Source organism: Quercus suber, unplaced genomic scaffold (genome assembly GCF_002906115.3).
Source record: "Quercus suber isolate HL8 unplaced genomic scaffold, Cork oak 2.0 scaffold_201, whole genome shotgun sequence".
Lineage (NCBI taxonomy): Eukaryota > Viridiplantae > Streptophyta > Magnoliopsida > Fagales > Fagaceae > Quercus > Quercus suber.
This window is the reverse complement of record NW_027069659.1, coordinates 419648-432732: the sequence shown is the minus strand read 5'-3', so window position 1 is coordinate 432732 and position 13085 is coordinate 419648. Positions and strand designations below refer to the sequence as shown.

Genomic DNA, 13085 nt, shown 5'->3' with positions numbered 1-13085 from the left:
TGGTTTAGAAACTATTTTTACAAATGTTTTTATGGAAAAATGATAAAATAATTAATGTTATTGACAGTTTTGTATATTTTCTATAAAATTTGTGTTAAAACTTCCCTAATATGGTTTATTAACAATTATCCTAAAATCACCTGTTAACATTTTCCATTATTTTATTTAGCATTTATGTCTCTCCCAACTACCATGATAAATACAATACTTACACCAATGATTTAGTATCCGTGTAGACAAAGGTAAAAACCTCTTTTCTCAATCTGTGCCGATGTTTGATGGTATCAATGTAGGTTGAACAGTAGAGAGGTAAGCTCTCGTGCATTGGAGTCGGCACAATGTAGACACGTGTTTTTGTCATGTATTTGCATCATGTCAGCTTCATTACCCAGACAAATTTCTCTCTTATTTAGCATTTTCTAATAACACATATATAATATGCATGAATAACTAGGGATGGCAATTTTGCTCTGCCACGTTTAACCCGCCCCTCCCCCGCTTTGCCCCGTGCGGGTTTTTCCCGCCCCGCAAAGGTGATGGGGTAAGATTTTAGCCCTGTACCACGGGGCAGGGCGGGAATGGGTTTAGACTCTTTAGACCCGCCCCGTCCCGCCCCCACCCAAGTTGCTAAGGGTTATAATTGTAAATTTTTTATACCCTAAAACCCTACTATTTAAATAACATATCAATATTAGCTTATTTTATTCTACCCAATGTTGTTCTCTGTCTTTATTTTATTACGTGTTATACTATGAGTTTTTTTTTTGTGATTGTCTTGTTAAACGCTTGGATATATTATTCAATTTTTTTCTAAAAATTGATTTGATTTGATGGGATAAATTTAGTTATAATTTCAAGTATTTTTTTTTATTAATGAAATAGGTTTCATTAAAAAAACTGTACTAATTGTAAGGCAAATTAATAAAAAGTAGAGTTTTACGGGGTGGGGCGGGACTTTACGGGGCCCCAAGGGGCGGGGATGGGGTGAGAAAGTTTTCCTCGTCATGCGGGGTGAGGCAGGGACGAAGATCCCATCCTTCAGCCTTGCCCCGCCCCATTGCCATCCCTATGAATAACATGTAAAAATAAATAACTCTTTCCATTTAAAATAAAAGAGAAACAAATTGCCACGGTTGGAATGTGGTAATGCTAGGCTGGAATTATTTTTTTTAGACATGGAAGTTAAGAGAAATTAACTTCTTCATTGGTTGAAGCCTCAATTAGTTTTTATATATAATAATATATACGCACTCATACAAAGTAGTCGCGTATTTTTCAAACCGAAAGCATAATTTATGTTAATTATGCCTAACATTATAATCAACTAGTTAAAAATATGTTTGAAGGATAAAAAATGAAAAACGCTAGTGCTACAACAAGTGACACCATTTTTGTCACAATTCATCCATGCGATGAATTGTAAGTAGTAAAGAAAAAATGACAGATTTTATAGAGGTTTTGCTAATTAGATGTTGGTTGTTGGAGTATTATAGGCTATCAAACTTGTGCAACTCGAAGATACAAGAATTGAAAAGGATAAAAACTAAATAATAAAAAAAACAATAATGAATTAGTGAAAGAGAAAAGAGGAAAGAAGAATGTATATATATATATATATTGTTTATTTTATATGGATTATAATCAAATTATATTTCTTGTAATTTTAAATAATATTACACAATTTAATAACTATTTATTAAATTAAAATTTTGAAAATGTTATTGTTGTTTACAAGTTTTTTTTTTTTTTTTAACACTACATCAAGTATAACTTGAACACAACCTTAATACACTAGGTATAATATATATTGGATTAACTATACTAAAAAAATTGATATATAGTTTCATATAGTGTTTCATGTTAAAGCTACATCACTGTAATGCGACATCTAACAAAAATGAATTTTACGGAATTGAAAGAAACCTTTGACAATGGGATCAAACATTAAAAAGATGATATTGAAAATTAAAATTTTAAAAACTAAAATTGATATTAATCTAAACATAAAAGTGACACAAATATAATTACAATTTCTTTTAATATTTAACAAAATCATTTAATTTAACGAATGGATAAATCTATAATTTCATTATAAAATCTTGTTAGTGTTTCAAAAAAAGAAAAAAAAAAAAGAAAAAAAAAAAAAGGCACCCAATTCGTCACTCTTTTCACCAATCTTCACATTCTTTCTCTCTCTCTTTTTCTCACCTGTCTCCACAATCTTCTTCCATTGTATAACAGGAATTTGAGATGACCACATTTTTGTGATGTGAATTATCACATTCCGGTACGACTAATGATTTGATTGGAGACAAGTGGCCCATAAATTCATGTCTTTATCACTTGTGCAAAATTTAATGGATACAGTGGAAGTTCATAGGATGACCAAGTGCATTCTTAGACTGCATGACATGACAATGAGTCATTCACGACTAGTGGTGACCATAAAGTTAGCAAAATATCAAAATTAATAGTATACTAAGGAAAAGAAAGACGGTTTTATAGGCGAAAAAAAAAATGTAGCTATCAGTCTTATCGTTAAAGGACTGTTTAATACGGGTATTTAAATAACTTTTTTTTTATAAGCTTTTTAAAAATATATGTGAGGGAGAAAGTATATGAAAATATGTATAATGTTGTTTAAAAACTGAAAATATATATTTAAATTGATGTACCAAACAAGTTCAAAATTACTTAGAGCATTGGTAATGTCGTTCTAGTAACGTAATTTGTATTTTTTAAAAATACGTGTATGTAGAAAAAGAGTGTGAAAATACATGTAATATTGTTTAAAAACTGAAAACTATTGATTAAGTCCATGTACCAAACACCCCTTAGTGTTCTAAAAATATAAACAATGAATTAATTTCATATTGGAAAATGAGTGTGAGTTAAAAAGAGGTATGCTTGGTTGTGGTGAAAACAGGAAGGATGGAAAATAGGGTGGAAAATTGCATTTTTCACCGTTTGGTTCAGGAGAGAAAACAAGAGATATAGAAAATGGGGAGGAAAATAATCCTTCCGAACTCACACTTTTTTATCCTCCCAATTTGAGAGGAAAATGGGGATGAAAAGATACAGATAATGTAATTTACACAAATACCCTTACTTTATTACACTCACCTACCCCTCTCACTTTCTCACTATTACATAATAAGGACATAATAGTTAATTTATATAAACTACATTTTCCATCCTCTCTTTTTTTCTCTCCAACCAAATAAAAAAGTTTTCTACCCTCCCACTTTTCCCTCCATCCAAACACATATGAGGGAAAACCAAATCTTTTCTATCCTCCCACTTTTCCATTCTCCCACTAATTTTTTATCCTTCCACTTTTCCACTACTCTAACCAAACGGACCCTTAGACTCTTTTGGATATAAATCATTGTTAGTTTTTTTAAAGCATTCTTCTCTCTTCTCGCCTATGTTAAAAATATTTAGGATATATTTTGTTGTGTTGTTTAAACAATAATTTTTTATTTAAACAATATAACACATATTTCTAAAACATTTCTGTTTATGTTAAAAATACTTAAATAACATTATCAAAGTAATATTTAAAATAAAAAAAAAAATTTCTCAGGTTTTCCGCAACAACTTATCTCCAAGCCAGTACAAATTTAGTGGATTTGAGGCCTGCGGGCTGTGGCTGTGGATCCCTTTTGACAAAGATACTTTTGGCATTTTCGTAGTGGAGTTGTTAACTTTCGGTTGTGCTCCCAACCGGCGAAAAGATGGTTTGGCGTTTCCACGAGGAACACATGCTTTTTTTTAGTACACGTGTACTATCACAAAATCCAATCATGTATAATATATATATATATATTTTTTTTTTTTTTGAGAATGATGTGTAATATATTAAAGTGGAACTTAATTGAAAATTTAAAATAAATTCTAATTACATCATAGTTCTGTATTACTTTTCTTTCTAAAAATTATATTTTGATACTTTGGCTGCTTTGGCTTAATTTCGGTAACTTTTTTGTGTTGTATTTATAAAAAGATATGATTTGGTAGCTTCTATATTTAAATAGCTTGTAATTCTATATATATGCATGAATACACTTAAAGATATATAATAAGATGCATAATATAATTTATATATATAATTTAAATACTATTGATAGTTATTTTTATATTTTGTTAACTCTTTAAAAAATTATAAGGATATTATTAAGTATAAAATATAAATTGTCCATTTTATTATTATTATTATTATTATTGTAAAACACTTTTTCTTTTATTCATTCATTCTAGACTCTTTAGTTTTTTTACTTGATAACTTACTTGAATGAATATTTATGATGTGGTCTCATATTTGATTTTAAAATTAAGAAATAAAACTCTTTAAGAATAAATAATTTAAAACATATGGTGTAGAATTGAAACTCTAACTTGGAATTCTAATTTGAGTTTCTCTCAGTTTCACCTATTATTATATATATAAATATATAGATATGTGACAAAAAGTTCAAAACTAGTTTATTTTAATTTTAAAAAGTGAGACAAAAAGTTTTTATTTTTATTTTTAAAAACAATACTTTTTTAAAGCAAACCCCAAACACACACCCGGTGTCATTCTAATTGGACTATAATATGATGCTAAATGTCTTTATACTTCAATTGCACTCCAATTTATACCAAGTTGTTAGGAATTTAACTTGATTCCTAGAAGCTTAGAGATGCAAAAAATAGAGAAAAAAAATATGTAAAGAAGCAATCACACGACACAAAGATTTACAGGGTTTGGTAATATGTCTACATTCATAGAGTCGTAACAAATTTCACTACATTAGTGAGAGACGTGCAGAGGTGGCTATAGCATAATGATATAACAAACAATAATTCTGAAGCAACAAATAAATAGCCCAAACACAAACCCGCAAAAAGATGGTTTGGCATTTCCATGAGGAACACATGCTTTTTTAATACACGAGTACTATCACAAAATCCAATCATGTATAATATATTAAAGTGGAATCTTAACTGAAAATCTAAAATAAATTCTAATTACATCTGAGTTCTGAATTATGTATCTTTCTAATTACAATGATATAACAAAGAATAATTCTGAAGTAACAAATAAATAGCCCAAACACATAGGCAAAAAACGAATCTGAGTCAGATCACAAAATGGATCATCGCTCGTCCATTCTATGGACTATGTCTCACAAAACATCCCATTTAAAATTTGCATGCTTCCAAATCGAGTTGGGTGACAAACTCGATCGAACACAAAACTATGCTCTATATAACCCAACACAAATGTCATACAGTTATAATTTTGTGCCAATTATATTTAACGATGCTAGAAAAATTAGTGGGCCACTCGTTCAAAGTGTAGACACCCGTCTTTTACTCCTAATAACTTAAGCACTCGTTCCTTGATGACAAGACTCTAGGGGATTCAATCCTAAGAGTTTATGGCCAAGCAAGAAGAGTTTAACATGAAGGCCATAAACACAAAGCCTGTGACCTTTTACCATTTGTAGTTTAGCATTGCATCTTACACACTAACTAGTTAGTTGTGCCAGAATGTGAGTGATTGAGGAAATCGGGCGTATGACCTATGTGTCCATATCAAAAATCTTGATTATACATTGCATGAAAGAGAAATGCATAAATGACTACCTACTACTATGTGTTCGTAATTAAAAATATTCTCATGTTTATAGAAAAAGTCGATGCTCCTAAACAAGGTAAAAGGTGTGGATTGGATGACAAAAGGGTAAAATGCATAAATCGTGAATAAACTTGTATAGAGGTTGGCAAATTCCATAACTTGTAATCTTGTTTGAGTTGTAATATCATCCATAAGATCAAGATCAAGTGTCAAGAACCAACTCAAAAGAAGACATATTTTGGAATCTTGAATGTCCTTCGATCATGTCTTGATCGATCAAAGCAGGCTACTTGACTCACTCTCGACTAAGTCTCGTTTGATTGAGACAAGAGAATCCTGATTCTAAGAAGTTTTAATTAAGTCGGTTGTAGACTTGCAACTCATGCCCTACATGCATAACTAAGGACACATTTTAGTTGACCAAATAAGACCTTTTCAAGAAGTCAAAGACCTTGTGTCGTTTGCTACAAAAGAGAAAACCCTAAACCTTGGATGACCACCTGTGATCAAGGCTAAACCCATAAAGCCATCCCAATATGTTTGCTGGTGGAGATCAAACCCTTCATGGTGGTCCTTGAGTCACGGACATAGTTCATGGAAGTAATTCAAGATAGAAGAGTCCAAGCGGCTTGTAACTAATCGTAGGTTCACATTAATAAGTTTTCTAGGTTGTGAAGTATAGGATCATAGGTATGATTCAAATGTAAACTTTGGTTATTTATTAGTGATCGAGTTTCTTCTTGGGGTTTGAGAACCCTCATTATAATTTTTCTTTTGGATGTATCCATAGGTTTTCATTTTTTTCACTAAGATCTTGTGTTTTCTTCTTATATATATATATATATATATTTGTTGCCTTTTGAAGTGTTATTTACTGTAGTATTTTACTATTTTTTGCTTTATAGTTGGTGATTTACATAATTTGTTGTAATTAATTGGTAACAACTTGAATTGTATAATTTGTTAGCATTTCCCTTTGTTAATTTCCCTTAAAATCAATAAAAGGGTTCTAAATTTCTGTTCAGACCTCATAATTGGTCTTTGAAGTATTCTTTTAAAGTCTAATTAACAATACAAAGATATTTTACGGATAAATTAAACAATTGGATTAGGTTGTTGGTCTCCTTCCATGCATTTAAAATAAAGAGATGTAAAGATAGCATCCTTACATACAAAAATATTTTACAGTTAAAAAAAAAATTAGACATTATACTTTCCCCTTAGGCCCCTTCACTCTGGGTGTGAAATGGATAAGCAAAGAAATTGCTTTTATGTTTAGTGCAAAATTGCGTCCCCGAACAAAAACATCAATGTCATCATTTCTCGTTTTTATTAGTATATTTCATCATTATCATTTCTGATTCTTTAATATAATAACATCAATGTCAATATTCGTTTATTTAAAATTTATTTAGTATATTTTAATACTTTCCTAGACATTTCTATGTGCCAGGATACTGGATTTCGGATAGGATTTTATATATATTTTAAATCAAGTGTTTTTTCCTTAGAAAGTCATCAAAGCTGCAATGCTTTACAAAGAAGAAAAGATGGGATACATGCACCAATCAGTAGGGAGCTATTTTGTTTATTAATTATCTTAATATAAAAATAACGACTCCATTAATTTAAGAATGGGTGGTTGAGCATCACAAAGAGAACATATAATTGGATATAATCCTCCAAATGTTCAATACTACCAAATGTGGAGCATAAAGACTAAATCACTAAATTGCCAATTGCCATAACCATTAATATTATATGCTCAATATGTAGGCCCTACGAGATATAATGAAGTGGGTGCCATGCTGGCATGAGGATCATTTCAAATTACTATAGCCCTTTGGTGGGGCCTTCCATTTCATTTTATTTTACTTTAAAAAAATTTGTAATTTAAATAATTAATAATACTTGAATTCTAATTAGTTTAACTTAAAAAAAATTTTGTAATCACATAAGAGATTTTAAGTTCGAATCCTACCACCGCACACCCTTAGTGCGATGATTACTTCACAAATATAAGTGTTTGTGGGGTGTGAGAGACAAGGGTCGGAGTTCAAGTCTTCAGAAGAGGACTTCACATATATATATACTTAGATTAGGTTATAGTAAAATTTCTATTTTGTATCAATTTTTTTTTTTAAAATTCGAACCCTACCTACCTATACTATATAATTAATTGGTGTTTTGTCATGATAATAAAGAGCAAGTTATTAAAACATATACAATAAAAAATATATATCATATTTATAAAAACAAAAAAAGTAATGGGGATCTTTGCGTGTTTGAATCACAAGATATCAACTGGATATCGGGAAGATAAGAATAACTATATATGTGTGTGTGGCGCGCGCGCCAGAATTAGCTATCATTAATGCAAGTAGATAAAAATTATGGAACTTGAAAGGTTCTTTGCGTGATTAGGGAGATTACTTGCAACTCTAGTGATATGTTGTAGGAATTAGGGGTGAGTAGAAAGTCACTAGCATCGATCCAACTGACCGACATCGATCGTCTCATATAGCCACTGCAACCGACTGATGAAGCCGATGCCAACGATTGGAGCGCGAAGGGAGTTTCGATGCCGGTGCGGTGCAGTCATCGGAGTTGGAAATCTGAAACCAAGACATGCTTAACTGAACTGATACCTATATATCGTTCTCCCAAGTTTGGATATGGCATAGTTTTATAGGTTCTCATTTTATTTTATTTTAAAAAAAAAAACGTCGTCGTAAGGGTGTTAATAAAAATAAAAAATAAAAACCGGTGCCGTTTTATACTAGGTTTTCAGATTCTACTCTACTATAAATTCATTCTTTTGTCTCTCATAACCCATTAACTCTCTCTCTCTTGCCTCTCACCTAACGCAGTGATGCCTTGCCTCTGAGCTCTTGCCGTCGTCGCTTGGCTCTGCTGGCCTCTGTAGCAGCCAGCAGCAGGCGCTCACTCAGCAGTCACGGTAAGCCACCGGTAACTAATTTTGAGCCCAATCTAATTCAGTCATGATTCACCATTTTCTTTCTACTTTCTTTTCTCTTTGTTTGATTAGTGAAGTAAACTTGATTCGGTACTAAGATACATGCTAAGCCCACGATTGATTTGGACCTTATCAGATATCTCTCATCTAGCCCATTGAAATATACATTTCTCCCCTTTCTGTAATTAAAGCATTTATAAAAGGTTACCCAAAAAAAAAAAAAAAAAAAAAAAAAAAAACACTGATCTTATATAATATAAAAGAAAAAGAAAAAAGTGATCTTATAGTTCAATATTTAAAAAATTTCAAATACCCTTTTAATAAAATGAACTATGTATTTCTTTGTCTATCAACATCTTCATCCGGGTTATCATTCTATCTTTAAACACGGACCATCAAAAAGACTAGTCCTACTTTCTTCCATGATCAGAGCTGTGTTAACATGCATCTCATTTTCCATCATGGTTCAATATTACACCTATTATGATAGGCTAAATCAAGTATGCCTGATTCAATATGCCAATATTTTATACAACAAAAATATTTGTTGCCCTTCTTGTTGTAGTTTCTTTGACTTGAGTTATTTAAGAAGAGGACTGAAACGAGTATATATACCCTCCCAAAAAAATATCATATCATATGAAAGTGATATATATATATATATATATTATAGTCTAGTACTTAGCCCCCAAAAAAATAAAAAAATTAATACTCTAATATGCCTTACTGTCTTAGGGTCAAACGATTGAATCGACTGCTTTAATAAATTAATATGTCTTAGGGTTATAAGTAACTTACTTTAATTAATATGTCTTAAGTAACTTACTTTAGTCCCACTTAATTCTTTATAAGTAACTTACTTGCATAGTTGCATTGCATGAGCTAGCTAATTAATGACTCGGTGTGTCATAGTCTACTAAGTACTACTACCCTTTTTTTTCTCTTCAGCATTTTAATTTTTGAGGGAGACAAAGAATGAGAGAGTACTCACTTTCAATCCTTCACCGAGAGGTAATCACTAATCACTCACTATATTCAACATTTTGATTTTAAATTTTTAGTAATTAGGGTCTGTTTGGATACTGCTTATTATTGAAAACTGAAAACACTGTAGCAAAATAATTTTTAAATGTATGAATAATTCCATGGGACCCATTTTTAATGAAAGTTTTGTTAAAAAAAAGGTTTGTGGGTCTCGTGAACAGTTCATGAAACCCACTACCAGATGCTGGACACAGCTGAAAAAAAATTTCAGTTGTATCCAAACGTTCACTTAGTAACAACTACTTTAAGTTTATATATATATATATATATAATTAGCTTTTATTTTATATTTATTCAATATAAATATAAAATAAAAGCTAATTCTCTAGTTCTGAATTGTTGTTAATATTAGTGACATGAATTGTTGAGTAATGACTAATAATTGTATTAGTCTGTTATTATTGCCTTGTTATAACTAAACCGATTAGTTATTGCTATAATTGGATCTGGTTGTGACATTCATTGATTGAGAGTTAGCTATTTGATATTGTATTTGCTGAAAAAATTATAATTTGACATTGTTGTGGAAACTTTGTTTTTTTGTTGGTTGAAATTTTTTTTATTAGATGGATGTCAATGCTTCACTTGGATTTGGTGCCCCTAGGGACCCTAACCCACCTCCTCCTAGTAGTGCTAACCCTAACCCACTTGAACCTACAGCACCAATTGGACTTGGTGCATCACTTCCCTAACTATCACCTAAATAAGGTGGTAAGGACCCGTCTATAGTATGACAGCACTTCATTAAGTTGGCTAGTCCTAATCCCAAGAATTCTAGGTCTGAATCCAAGTATTGTAAAAATCAATATAAATGTCATGGTAAGAAAAATGGTACTTCAGGCATGTTGCAACACATGAAGGTGTGTAAGAAGTGGCATTTTTCCAGTGATGATAAGTAAAAAACTTTGTCTTTCCAAGCCAAGAGAGAAGGGAAAAGTAGTTCAAATGTGTTAGTGATTGCAAACTATAGTGAAGAGAGGATAAGATTGGTGTTGGTAAGAATGATCATTATTGACGAATTGCCTTTTAAATTTGTGGAGCGTCAAGGCTTTCAAGAATTTATGGAAATAGTTGAGCCTAGGTTTCCTATTCCCCATCGCACTATCCTAGCAAGGGCTTGCATGAAGATTTATTCTAGTGAGGTGGATATTCTGAGAAGGGCTTTTGTTGGGCAACGGGTTTGTGTGACAATGCATACTTGGACATCAATACAAAACTTGAACTGCATGGTAGTCACCACACACTTCATTGATGGGGATTGGACTTACCAAAAGAAAATCTTGAACTTTTGCCCTATAGCTAATCACAAAGAGAAAACTATAGGTAGAGCGGTTGAGTCATATTTGTTGAAGTGGGGTATAGACCGATTGTTTACAATTACCGTGGACAATGCTAGTTCTAATGATGTGACAATTGATTATGTGAAGAAGAAAACAAAAGAAAGAGAAAGTAGCATATTGGGTGGTGAGTTCATGCATATGCGTTGTTGTGCGCATATCTTGAATTTGATAGTGCAAAGTGGGTTGAAGTCCATTCATGAATCAATTGCCAAAGTTCGAAATGCGGTACGATATGTCAGAGCCTCTCTCACAAGGTTTGAGAAGTTTTAAGAATGTGTTGAAAATGAGAAAATTAAAGCCAAATTTTTGTTGCCCTTTGATGTGCCAACAAGGTGGAATTCGACTTATCTCATGTTAGATTGTGCTTTAAAATTTGTGAAGGCATTTGATATGTTGGAAAAGGAGGATGGGCATAACAAACTTTATTTTTGTGAAACGGATGGAAAATGGAAAAAGTCCATTGATCCTTCTAACTATCTTGATTGGGAAAATGTCAAGACCTTTGTGAAATTTCTTGGCATATTTTATGAGGCGACACTTAGATTTTTTGGGTCTTTGTTTGTCACTTCTAATACATACTTTCGTGAGCTAATTTGCATTGAAGATCAATTACAACAGTTGTGTAGTGTTGATGGAGATCCACTTTTGAGGACTATGGTGGTAGAGATGAAAAAAAATATATATGATAAGTATAGGGGAAGTATAGATAAAATCAATTTGATACTTTTGTTACTGTTGTTCTTGACCTAAGGTATAGATTGAAGTATGTCAAATTTTGGTTTAGGGAGTGGTATGGAAAGGACAAGAGGAATGAGATGAGCTTTAAGTTTTGGGATGCATTGAAGAGGTTGTAAATGGAGAGAGTGAGTCAAAATGGAGCTCCGTGTCATTGTCTAGGGACTCCAAGTCAAGTGTTGGTAATGCTTCATTGTCTGATCGCATTAAAAGCTAAAATAATAGGTTTAAGCAACACTTGGCAGATGAGGACAGTGTAGAAAGCAAATCTGAGTTAGATAGGTATTTGTTGGAATCTTCTGAGAACCTTGATGTGGAAGATTTTGACATTTTGATGTGGTGGAAAATGAATTCTTCTAAATATCGAGTCATTTCCCAAATTGCACGTGATGTGTTGGCTATTCTTGTCTCTACAGTTGCATCTGTGTCTCCTTTTAATACAGGGGGCATGTTTTGGATTCGTTCCGTAGTTCACTATCTCCTAATACAATTGAAGCCGTCATTTGTACCCAAAATTGGTTGAAGGATGCAAAGAAAAAAAGATCAATAAAGCTTCGGGAGTGCATGGATAATGTGGAGGATATGGATGATTTTGGGATTGACACTGGTAAAAATATATATATGTTCATTTTGTTTGTTGTATGTATCAATTATTCAATTGTTTATTTATTTGCTCAATGCTTAAGAATTATTATTTTTTGAATAGAATTGTAGAAATTGCATCGGTTTGCCCAATGCCTATGGAGGAGGATCCAAGCACCGTTGTGTTGGATGATGATGAGTGATATGTTACTCTTTGCTTGGAGTTAGTTAGTAGTTAGTATTATGTAAGTATCCTTGCTATTATCATGCGTTTGTATTAATTATAAATATTTTATTATTCATAAACGTTTTATTGTTACTAACACGTGTTTATTTTGTTTTGTTTAGTATTTTGTAAAAGTTCTAGAATGATCCATAGTGCATAGACTTACTGGACAAAGGACTTATAAGAATTAGTATTCTTTTGCCTATATGCTAATTATATTTGAACATGTTATTGGTAGTGGACTTTTCACTAATGATAGTTATTTGGGTAGTCATGGGTGAGATTATCATTGGGGATACAAGTAATTAGCATTCTTTTGCATAAATGCTAATTTAATTTGTATATCTTTCTTTTGGCATTTGTGGAGAGCGACAAATGGTTTTGTATATGTTATTAAGTGGATGCATTAACGCTTATTGTTATTGACACTAACACACATAGTGACACTAATTATATTATATGCTTCATGATAATGTTTTGGGAGTTGAACTTTTATTGAGGCAATTTCAAAACATTTTTGCATGGTGAATGAAATGAAAAATTTTAGACAGTTTG

At 31.8% G+C, this 13085-nt stretch overlaps 1 long non-coding RNA gene across 1 annotated transcript; it reads left to right on the top strand.

Annotated features, from left to right (window-relative positions):
• The first annotated feature begins 8469 nt into the window (after positions 1–8469).
• On the top strand, positions 8470–12760 carry LOC136069981 (uncharacterized). The gene is made up of 4 exons (XR_010631187.1): positions 8470–8585; positions 9552–9614; positions 12166–12329; positions 12429–12760. It is a non-coding gene; the product is annotated as an uncharacterized LOC136069981 (long non-coding RNA).
• Positions 12761–13085: the final 325 nt, after the last annotated feature.